This window comes from Struthio camelus, chromosome 6 (assembly GCF_040807025.1).
Source record: "Struthio camelus isolate bStrCam1 chromosome 6, bStrCam1.hap1, whole genome shotgun sequence".
In the NCBI taxonomy this organism is placed as follows: Eukaryota; Metazoa; Chordata; class Aves; order Struthioniformes; family Struthionidae; genus Struthio; species Struthio camelus.
Genome location: NC_090947.1, coordinates 43443190 through 43470857, shown reverse-complemented (window position 1 = coordinate 43470857; position 27668 = coordinate 43443190). Strand labels below are relative to the sequence as shown.

The 27668-nt window shown below is 38.1% G+C and overlaps 1 protein-coding gene across 9 annotated transcripts in view; it reads right to left on the bottom strand.

Moving 5' to 3' along the window:
- MBD5 (methyl-CpG binding domain protein 5) overlaps positions 1–27668 on the bottom strand; it is a 147058-nt gene that overhangs the window by 102995 nt on the left and 16395 nt on the right. The gene's annotated exons all lie outside the window — the stretch shown is intronic.

The window sequence follows — 27668 nt, the reverse complement described above, 5'->3', positions numbered from 1 at the left end:
CTGATGTCACAGTAATAATTTTTCTAAACATAGAACTAAAGACTGAAGGAACTGCATTACAGAGCTGTAGGTATCAAGCTTTAGTTTTTGAATGGATATTTCATTTCAGCACTTGCATTTAATACCTGCAAAGACATTACAAGTTGGACTACAGTTCTATTTTTGGTTGGTTTTGAGAAAACTAAGTACTGACATTTGCTATTATAAAATAATTAGTGTGCTTGTGCTTTCAAATACTGAATACCAGAAATCATGCCACTGAATGGAAAACTGAAAAGAGGACACTATACAGCAGATAAAACACTGACATCTCTTCAGAGACTTTCATTTAAAAAGGAAAAATGGTGCAGTGTTGAGCCTCAACTGTTTGAAGAAATATCTGTCTTCTTCAGAACTGAATTAGAAACATTTAGGAAAAGCACAAAATGCTATCAATACAGGAACGCAGGCATCTGTGATGATTACATAACAAAAGAAAAATAAATGCATCTTCACATATGTCTCTTGTTCTGTTTTCTGTCTTTTTTAAAGAACAGAAAAGACAACCGAATGCAACAGAAAACTTGCATTAATTGGCTAATCGTGTAAGGTTTTCCATTCAACAGCATGTTTGCATTCACTGAGCTGAGTATAGTTAGTCACTCAGGGCAAGATGCAAAGTTTTACAGCACGTTTCAGATAACAACAGGCAGAATGCAATCGTTCTGTAGAAAACCCAAGGTACCAAAAAGGAAAGGACATGGAGACACCACCAGAGCCCGTTATCTGTTTAGCAGAGCCCTTAAGATCTCTATGTTCAGAGATTAGCCAGTTGCCTGATAGCATCAATTATATGCCACACTCAGTATAGCAATATTCCTCTTTTTGTTTTTTTAAAACCTCTAGCCAGACTCTCAAAAGAGTTCAATAGCCTGTTGTACCAGATGACTTTCCTACTTGGCAGAAAAAAACAGACAAAATCACCCATCACCCCAAAGAGTAAGAGGGAGAAGCACGCGAGACCAGGGCACTGCAGGAAACAGGATGGTAAAAGATGCTGGACCAGAGACTGGGGATGCAGCCATGCACAGCTCCTGACGTGCATGAGGAGATTCAGGATGCGGCACTGCTAAATCCTCGAAAACCATTTCAGGTCAAAGATTGGAAGTGAAATCTCTCTGCCTTACTGTAGTCCATCACATTATTATTATTTTTTTATTTTTTTGTACACAGATACCTTTCAAAACAGAAGAGAAATAAAACTTAGAGAAGGTCATTATTAAAACAGGAATTACTGGGATTCCCAAAGCAACAGACCTATTCATAGCAGCATGAAAAGGCGAGCTGTTCTGTACGGATACTGTCCCTATCAAGGCTAAGGACTTATTCTTCATTTGCACTAGTCTGCAATCTCCTGGTTATTGTAACTTAGGGAGCTTCTATCAGTTTTTCCTATACATTGCAATAAGTCCTGATGAAACTGAAAAATTCTCGTCTTTGGGACCCACATACAGCACCAGTTTCAAGATTTAACAAAACTAAACTAGCTGGCTTGATGCCAGTAAAGAAATCTATATAGATATTTCCATGAATTTGTGAATATCTTATTTATAAAGAAACGAAGCAGAAAGAAGGACTAGGTAACCTGCTTCCATCAAGTCTTGGAATTCTAGTTAGCAGGTTATCGTGGTCTTCTCTGCATTTTTAACTTCAGCCTTCAGCTGCTGCTCACTGTATTTAATTGTCCAGAACAAGAAATATTTTGTCTGACTCTTAACACCTGTAGTTTTACAAAGGACATATCTTTCAATGGAATTTCCACAAACAAATTCAAAAGTGGCCCCAGATTTAATGGAGGCACAGTTCTTCACATCAGCAGTGTATGGTCACCACCACATGAAACCCAGTAACCCCTTTCCACATAAAATTTAAATTTTTTTTTTGGTGGTATCTATACAAATACAGACACCTGACACGCAAGCTTTACATATCCTATTACATTTTTAGGCGTTGCTAGTACTGCACCTGCTCTCCCTGATGTTCAGAAGTGAGCATGGACAGAAGGGCCACGCTGCTACTGAAGTAAAACATACCTGCCTGTGGCATTGTGGGCTCTGACAGCAGGAAGAAGAAAACAGCAAAAGGTGAGAGAAAGGAGATGAAAGCTGGAGACACAGGCCATAAATACCAAAGTGTCTCACTGTCTAACTGTTGTTTCGAAAAAAACCCCCTACAACACAGGAAAGATAATTCTAAAGACAAAGAATAGCTATCAAAAGCAAGAATCAAACAGAAAATAGCAGGAAAAAAGACAATTCTCTAATTGCTCAGGTAAATCAGTATGAGCTTTGCTTTTACTTTTAATAACACTAGAAAACAGTTAGCAAGGCAATCTCTTTAGCCCACGGCACGCATTAAGAGAAATGGTACTCACACTACAAATACCATCCACAGAATGTTTGCGCTCAAAGTATGAGTCATATTTACTAACAGTTTTTTTCCCCCGCTATTAAAATGGGACAGACAGTTTTGCAGAACTGCCACAACTGCAGTGCTTTTAAAACAAAACCGTATACAACTATCACATTGAGACTGGTTACTGTCACGAACAGTGAACGCCATCTTCCCAAACTGCATCGCTGCTTTTGTACCCAGACTGACATCAGCCGCTCTTTAGGTGATTATTTGGGAGCCACCACAAAAGGCATCACTAACAACTTTGTTACACTGGTCTAATATAATAAACAATACCTTACAAGACGCTTGCATTACCGGCAGAAAGGAATTTATCTCCCTTTTCAGCTCCGTACACACTAGGTATATAGATCAGTCCTGTGGAAGCTGCAGATCACTAAGAAACATTAAAATATTTTCCAAACGTAATAGTGCAAACATTTTTAAAAATAGATGATTTATTTGACGTTACGCCTACATTCCCTCCTCGGTTAAATAAAAAATAAAATCCTGTTTTGTCCACGTTCACCATGACGCCTTCTTGACAAGCAGATTTTTAGATACATGGAAAATAAGAGAGACCATAGTGGTATTTTTAATAAAGAAAATCATAATTCTAGATGGACTTTGTTTCTTTACCTCATTTCCTCTCCAATGTATTTAGCCGCCACATTAAAAACACTGTTTCTGTGTGTCAAATCTGTTGTGCCATTGAATCAGCTTAGTTCAATTGTAATTTTACACTCTGTTAGCAAAGTGGACTGAAGTTTCAGGCAGGGAATATTTCTTTCCAGAAGGCTCTCAAATTCTGTATCCAGCCTTGCAAAGTTTAGCGATACCAAGCCTCTAGTCTACCTGCTCCGCGATAGCTTAGGAGGCCAATCTGACTCCAACTGTTTAAAAGGCATTCAGTGAACAAATCGGTGCTCTCTATTCTTTCATAGAAAAAAAGATCATCTACTATTAAAGGATTTAGCGATGCACCAAGTAACTTCTTCTGAATGGACTTTTCAGCTCCGAAAACGCATCCAATATATCTTTGAAAATTCTGGCTTTAGGCTGCTATTTCTTTTGATATTTCTGTCTTCATCAGTTTGGTCTTTACCACTACTTTTTCCATCCTATCGTTATTGAAAAGGAAATGTTTCCTAGGAACCTGCCTTATCCCTTCTAGTGGTTTGCGAAGCACCTCTCTGTGTTAGTGGCATCGTTATTACACCAAGGCACTTCCACAACAGGCACACAAGACCAATTAAGGGAGACAAAGTTAAAAGCAATATTCCCTTCCTATTTGGTTAAAATGAGATTTGGAACTTCTTGTTAAGAAAATGACCTTGTTAATTTTTTTTTTTTTTTTTTTAAGGACATCTCCCGGGAGAACCATAATCATCACATCCCTGCTCCACAGTTGTCAGGAGGAATTACTAGGATTGTGTTGCTTAACTTCCTTAGTATCCAGATATATCAGGTATTCAGTTTGTCTCTTCATAATCTATCAGCAGAAACAATATTTGCAGTAAACGCTGCTTACGGAAGTTGGCGATGGGACTGGTTATTCTCCAAGAAAGGGAGAGATTGAATGTCTGCATTTCAGTAAAACCCTCTCGGCAGAGCAGAAAGGCATTTGAGCCCAAAGAATAGTTGTGTTTTAAATCTTAAGGAGAGATTTAACTATTTTTGTTGCGTATCACATAACATCTCTTCTTTAAATATGTAAGTGGTTTGGAGCCAGGCTAGTCTCCAGTTTCATCCAGGCTGCATTCATTACCAAGCTCCAAGTGACAACTAGTCAGATTATTATTTAAAGAAAAAGTTCAGCTGGAATACTGCTCAAATTCAGAGAAGTGCAGAAAGTAAAGGAACAGAACTAAGCTTACTGTTATGCCACTGAAGATGAAAATAAGGTGATATTGATAGATCTAATAATTTCAAGGAATTTTAGAAAAAGTTTCATCTTCAATTAGAGCACTTAAAAGTTTCTTTAAAAGCATCACTTATTTTAACAGATTTCTTAATTATAGTTTCTAATAATCATTTATGATAGTTAGAAAAACGGAAAGATGTATGGGGAAACACAATAATCAAAGAGCGCTTTTGCATGTAGATCTCCTCTAGTGCCAAACATGCCACAGAAGCACTGCTTGGTTCCTCAGCTCTGCATTCACACCTGGCCCTCAAGCACACCATTCTCTCAAACATGCCTACGTAAATATTTGTGGAGCCACACTGAAAACCACAGCACTGAAATTATTTGGGTTTAGGGCAAACAAGAACAAAAATTCCCAAAAAACAAAAAAAGAACCAATTTGAGGAATTTTTGTGGGATCCAGATTAATCTCCCTTCCTTCCAAAAATAACCAAAAAAAAAAAAACTATCAGCATTGTTTCATTGATCCACAAACAACCCCACAAGTACTTTCCCTAGTGCAACTGAAAAGGGGGAGAGAAACCTTCATGTTGGGAAGGAACGAGTGGCCTGGAGGAAGTGGGCAGAAATTTCTCAGACCAGCTTGGCTGCTAGAAAAAACTGCAGAAGCACCCTCTTAACTGCGGTGCTCCTAATGCCAGCTTATATCCTATGTTTAAAATACCATATTAATTTTGACCTGCAAGAACTTTATGACAATAGATAGAATACCACCAACTTCTTAGGAAAGATGTTTTAGACATCAAAAGCTATCGAAAGTTAAGCCAAGAGTACCTATATGTGTCTAAATAGCATATTGTTAAAAATTATCATCTATTCAACCTATTAAAAAGTTCAAATTTTGGATTTTGGCTTGTTCATTACTCATTTTTAGCAGTCAACAGACCAAAACCAAATACAACTTACTTTCTCTTTTTAGAGCAACTCTAATCTCAAACAAAATAGTATAAATTACTGGTAGGATTGTCATCTAGGTCCTACTGATGGTAAATAAAGTGTCAGCATTTACACACATGCAAAGGAAAAAAAAAAAAACAACCCTGTAAGAGATCAGTAATTTCTTTGCATCTTTCTTCTTTTTTTCCTCTACCCACTTTAGCCCAAATAGTTTTTGCTCTCATTTATTTCAGCTATCTAAAATGGAATCCAGAGCCATATGGATCTTTTTATTCCCACAAAGTCCCGCTGAAGCTAGTGAGATGTAGCATGCTCACCATGCACACAGACCTACCAACACAGACTCAGCTGCAGGATTAGAAGCATATACTCTAAGGTCCCGAGGACAGGGGCTGCGACTTTGGTTCTGTAGAGCTACGCAGAACTTGGGCATCGTGACAACAGCTCCCAAGGATGCAAGGATTCACATGCATGCCTCAAGAATTTAATACATTCTTTCATATACCCATATGAGACTGTTTTGCATTGAGTGGTTAAACTGAAGGAAAGGAAAGGGGGAGAAGAAAAAAACAAAAAACAAAATTAAAAAAAAGAGGGAAAAAAGGGCCTTTGTCCTAAAACATTTTTTTCCCTTTGCTTTCTTTGGAAGAGTCATTAAAAAAAACACTACTATTACAGAATGTTCTTTCATGACATTTAACCTTAATCTTTCTTCATTTCACTGCTTTATTTCTAGCTATAAGCCCCTACAGTACCCCTGAATATTTCCTTTTTATCTTTAGTTGTTTACAGTTTCAGATATATGTAGGCTGTTATGTCTCGCCTGTTCTGCTTTCTTAGTCTATCTGTAACATTATTTCCTTATGAGATTAGACAAAGGCACATTCAGGTGTCTTCAGTAAATAAGGCATACTACCTTTTTTTTACTGCAGAAGAGGTGATATTAAATCTTCTGGTTGGACCCCTTGGAGTGACTGTCCACACAGACACAGCTTTAAGTCATGCAACCAGCTACATCCTTTTCAGCAGGCTGCACTGAGGTCCTAGAACGTGGCATTTCCTTCTAGCTCTCTCACTTCAAGGTGTATGAGATTTCAGTTCTAAAATTCTAAGAAATCAGCTATTTCCTGAAATCCTCTGATTCTGTTAACCTACGTGCAGAAAATAAATGCAAACATGAAAATATACACGAAATAATGCCAAACTGCAGAAGTTTTTACTGTGCAAAGTAAACACATGACGATACAGTTCATAGGAAATCAACCTAGATGGATAACTCTTTCAAAGATATAACTTCAGCCATTTGAAAACAGCATGATCTTTCATAGCAATGAAAATAACATTTTTGACCAAAAATAATCGGCACAAAGTAAACGTAGCTTTATGATACACAATGATCAAATTTCTTCCGCCCTCCTTAGGCAAGGGCACCCCCAACACAGCATTCTTTTCTTCCTCTCAGACTGGGAAACTGATACCATATTTCTGCATTTTTGTGTTAAACAAGCTGGTGCTACTGCTGAAGAAAGCGGTCCTACTTCATCTCCACTTCTAAGTGCTTGTTTCTGCTCGACACTTCACCCTTTCCATAGTGCTAACACAAGCAACAAACTGCACCAGGAACTGAACCTTCAAACTAACTTTTTTGTTGTTGTTGTTGTACTAATTATAACTTGGATAAGTTTCCTGATGCAATTCATCATAAAAATGCTTGTGGTGGCAAAAGGGAGGGCATGACGACATTGGAACAAAAATGAGCTGCTTTTGGTAGTTTAACATAAGCTGAGCGTAACAAGGTAACCTGCACACCGTGAATACATGCAGGTCACAAGTCACGGTCACCCCTACTAGCAGTGGCTTGACCCAGGGCAGGACACCTCGTGAGGGTCAAGTCTTCACGTTTAGCTTACTCCACTGAAAACCTGCACTTGCTGTAGGCTAGAATCATGGAAGTAGGTAGGCTGGAGAGGACCACTGGTGGTTTCTCGTCCAACTTCTGCCTCAAAGGAGGCCCAGCTTGATCAGGTTGCTCCGAGCCTGGACCCACTGAGTTGCACATACCTCTGCAGCGACAGACCACCTTCAGAGTGATTTTCTTTGTTTCTTCTTATACCTAATTGGATTTCCCTTTTTCCAACTTTTGTCCGTTGCCTCTCATCGTAACACTATGCACCTCCAAGAGAGTGGCTCTGTCTTCTTTGCACCCTTCCATTAGGTAGAAATGCACTTTTATAATTCCACCCCCCTGGATGACAACCAACTCTATACTTCTATTGAATACCATGAAACCCACAAGCTTCTCTATTTATCTTACAGATAGAAAGTGGGCCCCATTTACTGCTGAAATGAAGCATAAATACCCAGAAAGACTGTACACATGAGGTGAACAGACAAATTTTAATAAATCTCCTTAAACCCAACCAACAGCTCCACTGAGATATTTCAACCGCTCCTTGCGCTATTCAGTGCGACTACACCTTAGCACGCAAGTAATTTTCAGTTGCTGGTGCCAGCTCAGCAGGAAAAGATTTAAATCTGGATTTTCTTGTACTATAACTCTTCGTTTCTTTGTTGTCAAGGTCCAAGATATTCTGAATTCCATGTACTGTAAGAGCTAGAGATACTGCCAACCAATCTCAATTCTTCTTCTTTTTTTTTTTTTTAAACATAAGGAAATATTTTTTAAAGTAAATTGTGTCCTTTCAGGCAGCTGAGTTTACAATGCCAGTTTGTGGTCGACACACACTGTTGTGGTTAGCAAAAGATACAGATGCTATGGAAACGTTAGGTCTTCTACTACTTTGTAAATAGCGTTATAATTTAATCACGGTAATAATCTTTGTTTTTCATATGCTTAGAAGGTGAAGTTGCTTCCATGCAAGCGAGGAAAAAAAAAGTTACAGGAAGCACATGTTTCCCCAAATCTCAATGGCTTTACTTCAGGTTACAGTAACACAAAAGAAAACTCTTACTCTCTCTGCCTCCACTCGCTCTATAGCCACAGGTCAACATAAGCACATAGGTCTTTCATCGTCAGTTTAACCTCCTCCGCCTTATGTTGTACAAGGCATTGTGCTTAGCGGGCCTCTAGTCATCGCTGGCTAGCTGGGCATCAGTACCGGTTTGGGCACGGAAGCATTCCTTATACCTCTCTTCCTTCTAAAGGGAGTCATATTCACATACCCTTGGATGAACCACGACTCAAGAGCCAGCCAGCCAAAGTTTAGGCAACGCTTACACGTGCTTCCTTTATCTGACAAAAGTCTGTGCTGCTTTCGAAAAGGAGAGTCTTGCTCCTCCACAAGCCTTGCCATTCATTCCCATTACCTCCCACTGCTAGCACTGGCAATTGTATGGCCATGCAATGAGCCACAACGAGGAAGCGATCTGACCAAAGGCTGCTTTTCTGAGAAGGTGGTGGGGTTGGATATGAGTTTTTACTCATTTCCTGGTTTGCTAAGTGGTTATACAAATGCTAGTACTAGAGCAAAAGGAAGCAGGAGGGACAAGGGCAGCTGGTTCTTCCTATGCCATATTTATTCTTCTATACTGATGTCTCCCAGCTTTGTCAGGACTGCCTTTCTGTTGGTGCCAAAGTCATTAATGCAAATATTTAATAAAATCACTATTAGGACTGTCCTTAAGAAAATCCTTTGTTAAATTCACTCTAGCTTGACAGTTCCACTTTCAACACTACTACCAGTCATTCTTAAAGATCCTTAATGAGACGGGTAATTCTTGTAGTACTTCCTACATTCTACAGTTTAACTACAATTTCTCATATAAAATTGTATCAAAATGCTTCACTGAAATACTTTGCCAGAATGTCGCCATTCTTAGCTGAATGGGAATTCCCCATGGCAAACAACACAGTCTAAAATAGCTCTAAGACATGTAAATCCATCATTCACCTCCCTAGGTGCTCTCATCTGCCTCCTTCTACATCATCAATGCGCATGAGCCCACTACAGGCCCCAGAACGCCTCTTCCCAGCTTCTCGCACAAAGCTTCCCAGAGGGCATTTCTGAACACCTCAGAGATCCCTTGGATTTGGGCTCCTCAAGGGAGATGCCCCCCATACTCTTAAAAACAACGCACTGAGTGATCAGAGTCCAAAACGCTGCCATAGGATGTTGCGGAGGAGAAAAGTATAAAACCCCTCAAAAAGGAATTAGTAAAATTATGGAATACAGATCCATTAGTAGCTATTAGAAACAAGTGGTTCGAGTACAACCTTCATTTCTAAATGTCTTCAGCTCTGCTGGCATAGTATCTGAGGTTCTGATAATCAATGAAGCATATCTCTGTACATCCACTTCTGCTAAGCACCTGCACCGTCTGTTGTCACAGGCAGGATACAGAAAGGGCTGAACCATAGATCTGATCCACTACAGCTCTCCTTGGAAGGAAAATAGGCCTCCTCAGACCATAGTACAACCACAGGAGAGCAGAGAAAGACCTGAGCCACTCGCCCCTTCCCATCCACACAATCCTGAGCAACGCAGTGATGCAAAAGCCTGAGATTTTTAATTTGTTTATATTACAAAATTAAAAGCCTGATTAACTTAATGACTTTTCTCCCTAGTCTCTTCACATAGTTGCCTCCTCTTCTTCAAACACTGCTTTCCTACCACTGCAGCCTGAAATCAATCCCTCTGACTGTAGTTGTTTCATTTGTGGAGATTTCTTCACCCACCCATCCCACATTTTATATCACATTCATTTTCACATGTGCATTCCCTCCGGTTGATCCAATTTCTCCTCCTCACACTTTATTCTCTTATTTTACATCAATAGCAATCTCAATCTAAAAATACTAGGACTACTTCCTATTAGCCTAGTTATGTATTAGGAATCTCTCGGCCTAATGCACATTCAGTTCTCATGTTCAACAAACAGTTACATCTTCTGACTTTCATCTTCTGTAAACTTAATCAGTTGTGCTACAGGTGGAAGAGCTGAAGCAGGCTCAGTTACTACTCTTGCACATTGCTACAGTACATACATCACCTATTTTCTTCCACAAAATAGTTAGCAAATTTGTGTCAAGCATACACATTAGGTTTTCACAAAAAATATAGACAAGTAACTGCAACAGAATAAAGACACTTGACAAACCCCAGTGACAGCAACAGGACTACAGAGCACACTCTGCCTGCTGCCAGGGATTAAGCTTGGACGGCCGGTACATATAGTTCAATAACTGTACTTTGTCTCTTTGATCCATCAAGTCAGTACAATTGCCTGTCTGCCTGCAAATCCTTCAGCCAAATTTTGCTTCACACGTTTATTTCAATTTCCCAGTCAAAGTGTTGAAAGCAAATGTCGCTCAGAAGAATAAAGCTTTCATTGGCAAATCCAATATTGCTTAGTTAATGGTCTGTACACTAGCTGTCAGAAATTTTGTAAAGCTAAGATGATTTGATAGATGATGAGAAACAAGCCTTGACCACAGCTATACGCAAAGGGCTGGAAATTCCATTAAATTTACAAAAAGTTGATGTTTGAGAAAAAGTAGGTAAAAAAAATTTTTTTTTTTTTTTGAAAATGACCAGAAATTTAGCTCTTGAATCACAGGTAGGGCGCTCTGCTTCCTGATAAAACAGAATATATTTTTGAGACAATAAGCCTGAGAATTTTATAACACTTTGAAAGTCCTGCTCTGCCTCAGGTTTTGCAGCCATAGTTCAATACCAATATTTGCTTGGAATTGACTAAATCCCAGAGAAACAACATGATTTAGAATAAGGAAATATAAATTTTAAATTAGAATATTATACTTACATATTATATGCATATATTTGCAAGTGTTCACACATCAATATCCTTCTTTAAACTACAATACAGTTATTGCTTCTCCAGCTAAAATAAGTTTCAATCACCTCAAGATGGAAAAACTTCAACCTCAAACCTTCAACCTCAAAGCCTGAGTAGTTAGACTACTAAATTTTAAAATTTGAAACATTCCCTACTGTTAAAGTCTAAGAGCTTAAAAATCAGATAGAAAATGAGGACACTAACATTTTAGATATCACTGATATTATTTACAAGTTGAAAGTGATATTATTATTTCCAGGACCCCTCTTTTAGAGATACTCGAAAATTACATTAACAGGTCGCAAACTACTGCTGGGAAAAGAACTTCCATTTTCGTGACTGTTTAAAACTAATGTAAACAGTAAATACTGATGTAAAACTCTGTAAACATGAATTTTTGCAAATAAGTTGCTATATGATATTTTATTAAAACACACTAGAGCCCCAAAGATATAAAAATGGCAACGAGAAGATTTATTACAGCTTTTAGAATGGCATGAACAATTGAATTACATTAGTATTTTGAGAGATAAATTCTTAAGAGTTTTTAAAAATATGGAAATATGTATGTTATAAAAGTGTTTGACTTTTTAAACAAGAAGGCAGATTAAATAATGGAAGTTAGAAGATAACACATGCTTTTGTCTACATTTATTAGTATTATCTGTTATATCAAAGAATAAGTAAAAAAATGTAACTGTTGAAAAAACTGGAAAGTGAACATCTTCAATGTCAAGGTTTTGAACATAGTGTAGCACATTGAGTAAATGAGAAAAAAGTAACAGGCAGTAATAAAGATTATCTAGTAGTGATACTGAATTGAGACTGCACAACACAAATGACTTATGAGTCTATATAGAGTAACTATTTATCATACTTATAAAAGCTTCAGAGACCACAGGCAGATGCTATATAGACACTAGATATCTTTAAAATGGGCTTTTCAATGAGAAGAAGCTACAGTATTAAATGAACAAAGTTTCACAAAGGGCTGTTAAAAAAATGCATGGAAAGAAGATGTGAGGAAAAAGGCAAGCTTCTCCCAAACCAAGAAATAAAATAAAATAATAATAATAAAAAAATCACACAGTAGTCATTTATCAATCGCTAAAAAAGCGGCTGAAATCCTACAAACAGAATTGCTCTTCAGAAGAGATCTTATAAGAAAATTTCAAAGCAGGAGTTCCAGGGACAACCTGCCACGGGAAACCACAAACACACACAGAAAAAGTCAACTTCCTCAGTCAGCAAGGAAGTGACAAAGTACAATTTCTGCAGCATGTCCACTACTGTTTTTATAAAAGGTGTTCAATGAAGGTGTTCAAAAAGTTGGAAAATGACATCGAAAGGAACCAGAAATAGGGATCAACCCATTTCACCACACGCTACTTTCCTTAGAATGGCACCGGGGTGGCAGAGCCAAACTGCCTGATGACGATGATCCACCACATACCAGCTCCCAGGTACCTCTTGGCTCCTTTCACTTGGAAACACTCCGGTGATACCGAACAAATACTGAGAACTAATTCCAGCCTGAATTACACTTTCGGCTGCTTACAGAACACACACAGAGATCAGTCACTGCAAACTGTCAAAAGGAACAGAATATTACTTTCATAGTATTTAAATAAATTATAGCTTCAGCTAGGCTAAGAAGCCTGGAAGCTTCACAACAGTACATCCAAAGTACTTCTGCTTGGCGTGAAAACTGACTTCCCGACAAGAGCATATGCACCTACAGTGCACGCTAGGGAGCCTTCCTACGCTAGATTTCCCATCGCGCAAAACCACTACGCTTTTGCGTAAGGCAAAACAATCTGAGGACATTTGAACTACAGAGTCAAAGAGTTCATAATTGTTTTGAAAAATTGTAAATGTTTCATAAAAAGCCAAGACTACCTGCAAACATCAGTGAACTGTAACTATTCCTTAATTTTAGGAAATTTTATTATAAGTTTTGAAGTCTCTCCTGTCTGCAGTTTCACAATGAGGATTACCTATATGTGTACATAAACACATGTACATGCACACGTATGAAGAGAATATATGCTATCTTTGTCTCGAGTATGTGACTGAAGTTAAAACGACATTTTAATTTGCCATTGTCGAAATTTCTGACTTGAAAACCAATTGGTTTTTTACCAATACACCACACCTGTAACCAACTCAGAGACAGCTGAACTGCTGGGAGGCCTTTTTCCAGTGTTCTGCATTAGCACAAAACCCAACTTCCCAGCTCAAATCTGGCAAAACCACAATGAGTTCTTCACTACTGAGAAGGCAGGTTTATGGGGAACACAGATGAAGTGACTCCTTGTACTTTTATTTAAATACAATCACTCCCACTCTGCAAATGTCACAATATACTAATTTATATGAGTATATTCATATCCAAATATCAGAAATATAATACAGGAAATTATCTTATTCATAAAGTTTATTATTAGAATTTAAAAATTAAGCAAAAAATGCTTTGGCTATATAAGTCGTCCTGATTTCGGTCAATGAATTAATGAGTACCTTTCTTTTAAGTAAATATTTAAAATTTGCTAATCAATTTGTGATTCGCAAAACATATTTTCATCCTGCAGGAATGCAGCCTTGCTTTCAAAAGCAACTTTAAAAGTATGCACGTTTTCAGGACGCTGCCCCTAGATATATATACTCTCTTCTGCACCAGTGGAAACACCTGCAACTCTGAGAACAAAATATACTATTTGAACTCCCAAATGCTGACAGATAGGTGAGTTTTAATAATTTTTCAGCTTTTTTCCCCCTCAAGGTATGAAATTAAGGACTTGATGAACCTACTCAAGTCAACAGAAAGTTTAAATGAGTTGGCTTTGGCAAAAGTCCTCAAAGGTCATGTTTATATACGTTACAAGTTGTAAATGCTCAGTCCTGAACACCACAAAAGGGAGTCAAAGGCTTCCCCCCACCCCCTTCTTCACGAATAAAGCTATTTGACCATTTTAGGTACCTCAAATAAGTTTTCTTAGACTGCCCTTATATATATATATATTTTTTTTACCATGCCACTTTTCAAATACCATCATATGTGATGATATTTTAAGTGCCTGGTTACTAAAAACATGAAAGAAATACTGATACATTTTTATAAAAAAAATAGAAAGAAGGTTTATAGAGATACATCATATACCAGTTATTTTGATATTAATCCACAATTAAAGTCATTCAATTCTGTGAAACAGAATGGCCTACAAATAAAAGCATGAAGATTGAAAATGATTTTATGAAGAAAGGAATTTAGCTCCCACAGACCTAAAAATATCATGTCATAATACTATGGGTCAAAAACAAACCACTTCATCTTCTAGAGACTGCCTCTCCTTTTAAAGAAAGTTACGGGTTTTTTGCATATGGCAACTGAAGGATAAAGATCGCTTCTGCCTTGTATATGGCTGGATGCGGCCCTATGACTTCAGTTTTTAATCATTGAATATTTAAATTATTTTAACAGAGAGTTAAGTAGAAAAACTCAGGTGGTATCTATAGGCCTGGGGTGGATACTCACTATGTAGAGGTCTATTTTAACAGGCTTGATTAAATCATCAGTGACTTCTGGAAAATGCCCTATTTTAATTTGTCCAAGCATACTAAAAAGAAGTTGAAGAGAGCATGTTTTCCTTCCAAAGAGCCAAGAATAAGGAACACTCCTGACCACATACTACTTTGCTGCTGTCTCTACAGGTGGCAGAGGACCACTGGCTGCAGTCAGCTATGTAAAGTCGCCTTCCTGATAGGTAAAAACTCCTACTGCCTAGGAGGTAAAAATTCAACAACGTGCACCATGCAATATGTTCTACAAGTAACGATGACAGCATTGCACACACCGGTATTCCAATGTTTATCCCAGGTAAACGCAGCTTGATGAAAAAGATAATTAATCTAAATACCATTAGGTTTCTATTTGTTTATACCTGACTTGAATTTTTATTCTGGTCTATTCTATTGCTTGGATATTTAGCTTTCTAGTTTGTTCCCTAGACACCATGGTTTCAGAGGTGAGGAGGTCCATCTAAAACACATGAAAGAGTTGCCTTTAATTGGTGTTCGAGGGTAGTGTCATGCGCTCCTCCTACAACTGCTGCCTGAGAGAAAATACTGGTAGTTTTTAAGGAAAGTTGGTTTATCCCTATGTCATCTAATACAAGAAGCAAACATGCTTTCTAAATTCTGAGGGCCCTGGACACTAGTCTATTCAATCTCCATAGGATCTTATGGAGGATCCCGTAATAAGTTCCCACATCACTTCTTTATATTTGCCCAATTAAAACTGCACGGAAAGTGAGATGTTCTCAAAACAGAGGGAAATAAGGCTATTTTAAAAGATGATTTATAACTAGTGATAATTGAAACTCCAAAACTAACCAAGGCTGTACACTCAATCTAGTAAAATCTTCTGTTATTTATTTGTGCCTGTAAGAGTTCGGCTTCTTAAAGCTCCTTTTCTGAAGTCAATGAGTTTGAATATAAACATGGAGAAAAGATAAATTCAGCATATTCATACTTTAAAAATAACCAAAACCAAACCAAAAGCCATGACAAACAAAAACCCCCCCACATAAGTATTCCCCTAAATTATAATCTTTAAAGTAAGGTAATAGAGACATTGAGACACAGGTCTGAATGCTGTACTCCGGAAACAAGTTTGGGAACTGGAAAAAATCCAAGTTCAGTATCCCAACCACGCTAACAACTCCTCCTGGTCTTTACGCACATCACATTCGCTCAGAATGCGATCCACCTTCAACGTCGGCATCCAACGCCAACCCTTCCGTGCCTGACACACACAGGTCAACCAAAGACCTTACAGAGCGACAAGTGGAGGCCAGGCAGGAGCCAGTCATTGAAAGACACTGCATGCTCAAGACTGGGCACCTGAATCCTGCTTTCAATTCTTGTATCCCATTGTTTAAAGTGGCTTTTTTCTTTCTCTATTTCAATAATTTTGGCAAAGAAAAGCTGGCATTCTGTATATTGACTATCTAAAGTCGATATACAGAAAGTGGTGGCAAAGACTTAAATCTCATTAAATATATCATTAAAATTTATTTAAATGAACATTTACCTCTAAATTCTCAAACAGAAAGATGTCTAGGCAGGTCCATGCCTTTTAGGGCTTGATCAAGTTTTTGACAATGTCAATCCACATAGATTTTGGTGGAAGCTCAATTCTGCCTTTAGTCCTTCTAATCATCAGCTAGATAAGATGTATACAAAACATCTATATAGACCATATGGTCCCGTGAAAACGTGGAATTGAACTGAATGAAACGTAAGCTCTTGCCTTTTCTGAACACATCTGTTGCTGTGGCTTCTGACAGGATAGCACCAAAAGGGCTCCCGCAGCAGCGGGACATACGGCAGGAAGCATTTTGCACATGCTGTGCTAGGCTGCAATTAGCAGACTCAGAGGCCACCTGTCAGGGGACTCAGTGGCACGTAATTCCAGGGGACAGCGTGGGGGAAGTAAACCAAGTTGTTAGTAGGCATCAGGCATACCCTATTTCCTTTGCTGACAGCAGTAAAATATCTTTCCTTCCCTCAGTTTTTTCCCAGCATACCCATTAGGCAGGTCCCTGCTAGCAAATTACTGGTCCTCTTAATACACATGATGGGGGACTGCTGCATGCTAAGCTTGAGACAATTTAATCTTTCCAAAGTTACCTAGAATATCTCACTGGTTGCTGCTGGAGGTCAAATCTGGACGAGTCTCCTCAAGGCAAAGTATCGCACATATAATTGAACTTTGCCTTCCTTTAATCCAAAAAAACGTTTATTACTTGTATGTGCTCCTGTCTTCTTCAATAGTGCGTATGCAACATCAAAAACTTCAAAAAGTATGTTTTAAAAGGTGACTTTAAATACCGTGAGCATGAGTCAGACAATTTACATGGCTGAAATTTCACCAAATATCTTTGAAATTATACCACCACAAACCTTGTCAGGAGTATTTATTTTCAGCTTCTTCGTGATTTCTGTTACTGTAACCCTGAGCTCTCCAACAACACGAATAAATTTAACGTTGTAAATTTAACAGTGTGACGTAAGGCCACCATCAGTCGTTGCTTAAAGCACAGGCTTAAAGAGCCTGATCAACGCAACGGCACACAGGAAGTCTGTGGCAGCACTGAGAATACAGCTCAACCATTTGAGCCCTGGACTTTTCACCACAGACCATATGCTCCTGGAGCCCAACATGTCTTTAAAAAACCAGACTACCTTCTCGCACACTGACAGAGCTTAGCCACACTGCTCCAAACACACCTCCTTTTTATAGTTAGCCACGCAAGCATGAGAGTGGTCTAAGACCCTTGATGTCTGCTCATGACGCACTGAGGAAAATGCTGAAAGCTCAGAAGAAAGTTCTTCCGTCTCTTCTGGAACAGCCAGTCAAATCTGTTGCAGCTACCTGAAGCCAAATATTTAGAAGAAAGTTGCATCAATACCTCTGATATTACCTCCTCAGAGCCACACAGCGTCAGACTCAAGAAATACCATTCCTCTTGCACATTGGTCTCTACTCTTGCCTACGGGCACATCAAAAAGGACATCACAAGAAAAAAAAAGAAGAAAAAAGAATTAAAAAAAAAAAAAGCTCTTCACAGCCTGACATACTTTCTTAAAGCTGTGGGTGACACAGCAATGGCTTTCAAGAAGAATGAAAGAGAAAGAACTTCTGCCTCTATCCAAAGAATGACTAAGTGATTTACTGTTCCTAGAAAAGTCATGGAAATGTGACAGGGATCCATTGCCCTCTAGTGAGGCACAGACAGTGTACGTTCAGATGATGACTGAGGTTTTTTTTTTTTTTAAATTCTCATGCTATAATAAGCATGCATAATATTTACCTATATAGAAGAGGAAACCAAAATAAAAGAGAGAGACATTTGTGAGAATAAGTTTACTCTGAAGGTGCAAAGATTTTCTTCATCTAATGATTATCCTCTCTTCTGACAAACTTAAATTCAAAGTCCATTTAAAAAAATTGACCAATTGCTCTATCCATTGAAAAAAGGAAAACAACATGCATGTGGGATTTTTTGGGACAACCTCATTTGACCAACCTGTATGGCAATACTGTTGATTTCAAATGATACTGTTGATGTCAAATTTTCATCCTTTTTACTGAGTTATACTTCCTAATGAACAAGTTTACTTTTTTGAATGAAGACTGATCTTTAAAATATGTTTAAACATATATCCTTCACTTGAATAAAAAGTAGAGAAATTCAAATGATATCAAAAAAGCATAAACTGCTCTTCTAAATACCAGAAAAGGAGTATTTAAAAATGCAATTATTTCCAGAGATGTTAAATCATCTTACTCTGAGACTTATTTTCAAACTATGTTGGTATTTATACACCATAGTGATAATCACACAAAATGTACTCTACTTTAAAATTCTTTTATTTACATTTAGATCTTATTCATAAAAAGTTAAGTCTTATAAATCATCCTTCTTTGCCCTAGGTGCAGCACAAAAACCAAAGAGCAGAAGCAGTTAGCCTTATGATTTCTGTATATTATTTTTCTCTTATGGATACAGCAATGTGCTTCATTAAGGGACAGGTATTTGCCTAACATCTTCATTTAAAATGGTGTTGGGCCTGGACTCATGGTTCAACTTAAAGAATGGCCAAAAACAAAACAAAACAAACAAAAAACAACCCTCCCCCCCAAGCCCCTCACCTCTATCATACTAATTCACTTCTATCCTTTTAGCTCTGACAAGGTAGTTTTCGCATGCTAAGTTCACTCTTTGATCCCTAAATAGATCTATACGATATACCCAGAAGACAACATGAGTATAATCCTGCTGCCTCCCGAATGCATTTCGGAATTCCCACTAATTTAACTTACAACTTCCTGTTTATTTCCATCTACTAAATTTTCCAATTCTTGGTACACCTAAAACACTAATAAACAAAAGAGTGTGAATCTCTGATGTGACTACAGCATACAGGGAGGCTTCCTCCTGCTGATAAAGTTGGAAATGCTTATCCGGGCCACGTGTTCATGTTCTTGCCACTTTATCTTCCAGTTCTGGTCTAAGTAACGTTAGCCAATAGCACTACAAAGACAGTTGTCTGGTTATATTGCCCTTTGTTATAGGGCAATTTAATTTATCAATAGCAGCATTAGAAAGTCAGCAGAGTTTTCAGAAAGCTCAGAACATTTGCACTTTCTCTCCCAATTACCTTGTTTCTCTTCACATGTATACAACATTAATTCTTTCAGTCTTGTAACTTTTTAAACTCCAAAGTGAAAATACGTACATCACAGTTATTTCAATACGTTTTTAAAACTAGTATCTTAACAAACATTAAAATTGTTATATATTTTACACATACCTAGAAAGAGTTTAATCACAAAGGATGTTTGTAAGCTACTGGACATGGGTAATAAATCCTACTCATCACAGACTACATTAGATATGAGTAACAGCATGAGGATACACTTATCATACTAGCTTCTAAAAGCTGTTTTATTAGACAATAATTCAGGCTAGAAATAACAACATAATCCAGTATTTACAGGCTGGACCAGAAACGGAGTTCTAATCCTACTCCAGACACTGACCAGAGCAAGTTTTTAAATCTCAGTTTCCACTTGTCAAATGACATATTTGTTTGATTCGCAAGTTACTATGAGGATGCACCAACAGATTCAGTGTTGGGGGGAAAAACAAAAGAAACCAAACCAAACCACCCCACAGACAAACCAAAACCATCCTATGGAAGATAAAATGGAAGCTAGGAGCTCTAAAGGTATCATAAAATAAAATTATTACAGCAAAGGATAACAACCTAAGCATATCAGGATGGAACTGTACGAAAATCCTTAAACCAGACTAAAAAACCTCAACAGCGATTAAAATGTTTAAAAATTAAGCATGTGAGCCTGTTGGGCCATCACAGCAAACACTTGGGATGAACAGCCCTTTATCTTTTTTTTCGCGCCCCCCCCCCCTGCTCCCCCCTCCCCCCCCAACAAAGAGAAACCCATTCTTGGTGGAAAAAAAATGTGGAAGTTCAACTCCTCATTTCACCTAAACACAACAGCAGAGAGCATGAAAGCCCTTTAGAGATACAAGCAAGGTGTTAAGGTCTACACTAGCAGCTAATATTGCATCTGTCTTAAAAGCACTAGCATAAATCATGAGCTCTAGTAAGATATATGCATTAGTCTAGTACTGCATGAAGCTGCTGAGGAAGTGAAGCTGCTACTCCTGCTCAAAGCTTCTCCAAACAGTATGAAATTGAGATGACTGTATTAATTTCCACATTGCCTACAGTATTCTGAAAAAGAAAAAACCACCACAGTACCGTAATATTTTTTTCTGCCCTTGCTTTTCTATTTAGCAAGGTTTGAAGCAGAAGCAGTGAGTCTGTATTCCTGGAAACATTACATTGCACTGGCTCACATTTTAAAGGTTATCTTTACAACCAAAAGAGCTCAGAATTGATCTTTTAAAGCTAATATGTTCTTCTTCCTGGGCTTAGCGCTCGTCAGAAGTTCCCCTGTTTGAAACCCCATGAATAAGCAAGTACTCTTTTTGAGCTTCTATTCATAAAGCTTCTGCTTGCCTGCCCTTGCTTCCCCTCCCCCATTTTCCTCCTCTGGTATATAAAGGAAAGCAACAGTATCCCAATACAATTTGGCTAAAATGAGTTTTAACATCAGCACTGTTTTGTACGAATTTTGTCATATGAAGCCTCATTTATACAATGTTTAATTTAACACATGACTCAACAAAAAAAAATTTAGATTGCCTCATTCCAATATTCTACAAAGTTATTTCTCCTTTGGCACATCTAGATAAATTTACAAAAACTTGCAATCAATTTATTCCATGTGACACTGGTAAACAAATTAATGGAGAATTTAATTGCCTTTGTCTCTTCAGCTCAGAACTGCCTTTTAGTGATATTTATCTGAAATTATGATCTACAGAGAAAATAAATTATAACTGAACTTCTAAATATGATCAATTTTATAAGTTGACAACTGTCACAATTATTAATCTGAATTTTACTTGTCCTGGAAGAAGCTTCTTTGATCTAAAAATTCTGCAAAGGCGGCTGGTTTTTGCTGTCTCATGTTTCCTGCAGTATTTTACTTGCATACATTTTACTACATTTATTTATTTATTTATTGTACTTGTATAAACCACTCCTATTGTCTTGCAAAGCATACCAAAACTCCTCTTTTAACGTATTTTTTCCTAAGGAAATACAAAATAACCAAATCTTTACAACATCTGATCCACGGCTAACCCTGAAAAACCAAATAAAATAACCCAAGTAAAAACTCTGATAATCGCTATTACATAATGCATACTACCTCATCAATATTTGTACAAATAATTAAAAAAAGAAAAAACTAAAACCATATATACAAAAGTAGAAAATAAATGTCAGATGGGCTATTTCTAAAACAAAGTTTGAATCATGGTACGTTGAAAAATTATGGCCATGCATACTCTGCATTCCTGGAAGACCCACACATTTTCAAAATTCCTATCCATTGAAAACATACCTTATAGTTGCACAAAATTACTGAAAGAAATTGGTATAAAACAGGTATAAAACACCTTCTCTGTTCAGACATTTCCTCTGTAAAAAAAAAAAAGCTTTAGCACAGAAAAATACTTTTTTAAACTCAAGATATGGATACCTATACCTGTAAAATAATACTCCCGTTTGCTTATTCTGAGATTTATAGCAGAAGAAATCATTTGAATCCGGAAGTGAGTTTATTTTCTTTAAGAAAAAAAAGTGCAGACTGGAGGATGGGAAAGGAAGTAGGCAAAAAGGATGGCTGGACTTTTGGCACTGTGGATATGAATGGACTTCAGTAACACATCTTAGTTATTTTTGCCTAGAAACTGGGGTTTTTAGGACATTATCACCACAGCCTTGAATTACTCTAGATCATCTACGCGGACAGGAGAAAAGCGGCCTTGAGGCTTGGGACCTGTACCCAGACGCTTCAGAAAAGTCCATGCAAGAATATAATGATCCCAACCATCTAAAACCAAACAGCTCGATCTTTCAAATGAATTTACCTTTAACTAAGACAATGACATAATTGAAAGGTTGTAATGAAATATTTTATGAACATACGTGTTCACTCTACATGTTAAAAACAGGAAGAAACACAGCGATAAATTCTTAGTGCTATCCGACAAAGCAGCAACCAACACTTTCCCCTGATTTAACATTCTGGATTCACAGTTGCTCTTCTTTGATGCTGGGGGAAGGGAGAAGAGGGAGGAGTCCAGGTAAAAGAGATTAAATTTAAGGTATGCCTTAACATACAGAAGGGTGTAACTGCAGACAGACAGATGGACATGACCTAGTTTTAGTCTCACTAGCTTGGGTACAAATAGCAATGAAAAAAGCAGCAGCAAGAGTGCCTGTGAGAGTAGCTGGAGCATGCTGAAACCTGTTCTTCTACAGGTTTACTGCTTTTGTAAGCAAGCTAGAGTATGCCGAAATAGGCTGCAGTTGCACCTCCTAAGCCTACAACTGGATACTGATTCCTGTCATTTCTCCAATAAGCAGCTGCCCATTAAAGAAATGAAGACCCCACAAAAACACAGGAGAGGTGCAGTTCTGGCAGGCCTATGTAACAACAAGGAAGCCTACAAATTTCCAAGCTAGCATGCCTCTTTCAAAGTCACGTGAGCACTTGGCTCAAAACAGGAGATCTGTCTCTAAAAGCTCATGCCAGAGCTCTGCTCTTCGTATTTCCTTCTGAGACATGACTCGGCTTTGCATGGGCTAAAGAGAAGCAATAACAAAAAAGGCTAAGCAGAAAGTAACTGGCAATCTTTATATTCTCTTCTCTCCTGTCCTCAGCAATAACCCTATGACAGGCAAAACATGTAACTGCTATCTCCTACAAATGAATTCTATACTTACAAACATTAAAGAATGCCAAGAAGCTAAAGCTCTAGCATTAAAGTATTAGTACAATGTTTTTCAGCCAGAAAATTCAAGCAACTAAGAGAAAGACAGCTAAGGGGGAGGGAAGAAGCCCTTTTCTCCCTCTAAGATTTGTTAAGTTTATGCAGGGAATATTAAAATTAGTTGAATGCAAGACTAAATGCTAAAGCCAAAAAGTTGTCATCCATGAGCCATCCCTTGTCTTAAAAGCCTAGACAAACAGATACAGGCTTTTAAGATTCTACACTGTCATAAAATTTAGCTTCACTATTCCTGAAGAAATTATAGGTTGTCCGGGACAAAGCACTCCTGGCTTACCTTTTCTGGCATCATAACACTAGAATTAAAAAGAAAGGCTTACGTGCTGTTACACACCAAAGCCTTAACAATCCTGTCTGATTGGGGCTGCTCTCTCACAGGTTGCAACGTGAGCCAGGAGAAACGTCAACATGCGATAAATCCGAGATTACAGAAGTGGAATAGATTGACAGGGAACTGCCATTTTAACAAGCCAGGAATATGTAGGCCAGGAGAACAAGTCTATCTTAAAAGTAACTGCTTCTTATTAAAACCCCTACCTGATTTTGACCACACGATTTAAGAAGTACTTGCAGTAGCAGCCCACAAAAGATATTTGATTCCATGAGCACTGATAGTATTCATTTACACACTTGGAAAAAAGGGGGCTCTAGAAGAGTGAGCAAGCCAGAGCAATTTTCATAAGAGGTTTAATAAAGATCAAAAGGTGGATGAAGGAGGGTTATTTCATTCATTAATCTGCCTGAACTTTTTATACAGATGAAAAACAAAAAAACCCCTAACAAACAGTAAAATCCCTCAAACTCTATTCTGTATAGAGATCAGAGAAACTTACTCAGATATGCATCATCTCAGTGTCAGCTGTATTTACAAAAAGTCCCCATTCAGTAGTTGTTCATCCAGTGGTAGATGTTTCTGGCTTAATACGGGATCACAGCAAGATCCAGAGTAACTGTTTTTTAAAATCAGGAGTATGGGTATAGCTAAGGATGAGATATGCCAGATAATGAAAAGCAACTGCCATGCCTTCATTTTCAGAAAGGTTCTGACCTCACTTCTCTGGACTTGCAAACACCTCTTCCAAATGCATTTGGAATGTCTCTTCCTTTTCCCAACTTTTAGGTCTTTATGACAGATTCATATTTTTGTATTATACAATACTGAACATGCTACTGGAAATTGAAAAGAAGTCTTGTCCAAGGCCTAAATGTATTTGACATGCAGTTACATTACTTTAGAGTCGAGGTATTCATGAAACAAATTATTTACCAACCACAACATCGTGGTGCCATGTTTGCAGCAGGGCTTTGCTGGGGAAGGAGAGGAAGGGGGCAGTCAGACAGGTATATCACAGCTCTGTGCCACATGCGCATGTAACAGCAATAACAAAGCAGTGCACACGGGACACTGTGCAGCATCTGTAATGTATCTATGCCCCCCATTAGGCTGGAGCACAGCCCACAAACATGCTTTAAACAACGTTGGTGCTCACTGAGATGCACATCAAGAGGTCTTTTCAATCACGTTAAGCTAGCCCGACTTAGGAAAGAAGGTTCAGCTTTCTGAATGCGAAGCTGCACCTGTCACAAGTCAAAAGAACCTACTTCATCTCTACTAACAACATCAAAAACCATCTAATATGTAGGTGAATTTCAGACACAAACAGTCTTACAGAGTCCCTTAAAGAAAACAACACAAACATGTATTCCAGACAATAAACACTAGCGTAGGTTGGAGGATTTTTATCCTGCTTCCACAGTACCTCCCGCACTAATCTGAAGCGGGGCGCTCTCCTCCTTCCTTTCTACTAGGACAGGCAACAGTAATTTTCAACTGCTTATAATCTCTACATGACTGCTCTGCTGCGTCTGATCAGCTTGCCACCACCAGTAATAATTTCTTAAACTGTGGGTGGGAAACAGCCACCATTTTGTAAATGCACTCTGATTTAAGAAATCTTTCTCCAATATTTCACTTGCAGTAAAAGCGTTTGTTTTCAGAAACGAAAATTTCAAATTGAGACAAACTACTTTAGTGCCAGAAGAACTTCCTTCACTGTGCAGAAAAAGGCAGAGATGAGTAATCTACTGTCTGTAAATATCCACACATAAAACATACCATCACACATCTCCTATACGGTTTGGACAAGATAGACACTGTCACTGGTCGCTGAACCTCACAAGGTGTTTCCCCGACCCCACTAAGGCCTATTGCTGTGGACACTGTTGCGCATATTTTTTAGGTCCCCTATGGGGGTATCTGCAGTGCCTGGTTTCAGATACTTTGATGGCAATTTGGAGGCTTCTTTCCATACTAGCTAAAGGTGGGAGAAAGGCTATTTCAGACAGGACATAGAGCCTCATTGACCTGCCTGTCACTCAGCTATTGAACCCAAGTTTGTCAAGTGAGTATTTCAATCAGAACTTATTGCTAGCAAAGAAGATTCTAAAGGAGGATATTTTATAAATAGTTTACACTTTCTAAGTATAGATACCACGGCTTTTGCAGGAAAACACAACTGTATCACGAAATATTCCTAAATAGTACCTTGAAATGCTAGTTAGAGACAATTCAGTCGTGGCCCTTTTTTCCTTCTTCCCAATATACAAAAGCAGTTCCAAGAGTTCAACAGTTTCTAGAAAGATTTTTTTTTTTTTTAAAAAGAGGACAAGGAAGGTAGTATTTCTCCAAAATCCTGTTGACACATGATCCTAAGTTTACACCACAAAGTGGTAACATCAATCTCTGCTTTAGTAAGCAGAGCTAAGCTTTAATACAACGTTTTATAATCCATTTTTGAAAGAATTGAGAGAGAAAAATTCAAAACAGAGTGATATTTATCCTTAACTGAAGAATTCATCATTGTATTTTTATACTTTTGTATTTATTATAATGCATGTATTAATTTGGAGGAGCAGAGTAGCCCCAAAAGATGACAACCCAAAAGCAGAGAGTGTATACCAAATACTGCTACAGTTCGCTGAGGGAACAACACTCCAGCCTCTGGAGCTTCCTTGCAGGCAAACGCTCACCTTCACAGCAAGAGTCAGCTCAAATTATTGCAACAGCTAACAGTTACTATACTTGAGTTACATACTCAAGCTAGCCCCACTAAGCACAAACTTACAGCCAAAACTGGAGCACAGAGTGGTGGATTGGCAGCTGCTGAGTTTTGCTAATTAATGTAAATTGTGCTAACTTGATATATAGCTTGTGGTTGAATTCCCATGTAGAATACACCAATAATTTTACTCACAGACATGTTTTAACCCCAGACCTTCTACCATCGATAGGCAAACCAAACACATGTACATATATGGGGTTTGGATTAATGCTTTTTTGCATAAATTGCAGGGTTTTAATACTCTAAAGCAAACCTACAATTCCTTGGGCCAATATAGTCCAACCTTTCTTCCTGCCCATAACTGCTGTAATCTTCCAATGCTGAAAACTAATGCTGCTTATACCCACGCCTTTTCACTATTTTGCATCATCTATAGGTACCAAGCAAACTCCAACAGTCTACTATATAGCCAAACCATTCAGAATAGCACATGTGAGGGTCTATGACTTTGGGAAAAATATCAGAAATAGCTTTAAAAATGCCAGTAGGTAACAAAGGCACAGGTCAATCATATTGCTGCATGACACCAGAAATGTGTTTAGAAACTGAAAACCCTCCTCTGCAAGGAAATGACAAGTCTGGATACTCCTTCCCTACTACAGGGAGTTTGAACAGTTCTTCCTTCATTTTCTAAATATAGATCTCATGATTAGATTCTGGTTTATGAACAGGAGCAGTATGATTTCAGACTGGAATAGCAAAAACAAAACACAGAGCAAGCCACAGTACTCGGAAAAAGCCACAGGACTTGTATGAATCCCAGTTAAGGTCACCCACCACCCTTAGGGCTACAACCCAAGGACCCGAGTCGTGAGCCTAAGGACCTACCCACCAAGAAACAGAGCTGTAACCGAGCAAGTGGTAGCTGTAATCTTTACTATGATAGGGTAATAAAGTGGAAGTGACTTCCAAATTTTAAACAGTAATGTTATATTACAAGCAACAAATTGAATGGCTTTAATTGCAAGGTATTAGTAACACTATTTCCCCGACCTCCTCTGTAACAACTAAGGTGGACTCAAAGTAAGGGAAAAAATAACTTAAATATGTAACTATCAGTTGATTTTATGAAGTTTGCATTTATTAAAAAGAAAAAAAAAAAACAAAAACCAAAAAACCCAACCCCCAAACTAGATTTACAGGTCTAGCAAGTATTACTGCATATTTCTGTAAACTTCCACACTCCTTGTAACTCTATCATACTGGTAACTTAATAGTGCTATATAGTTATTAGCATTAGAGGAGTGTTTCAGTCAGTCTGGATTAGAAATTCAGTAGCTGCATTAAGCAAAGAACAACCCCAAAGCCATCTGTGTTTGGGCTCCTCACCCTGCAGAGCAGGGAGAATGAATTCTGCCAGCAAACCTCCGAGTCCTAGTTGGGCATCCTGCTCAACTTACTTTTGCCCATTTCTGTCAGATTCAGTGAAACTCCTAAGCAGAGTAGTTTACT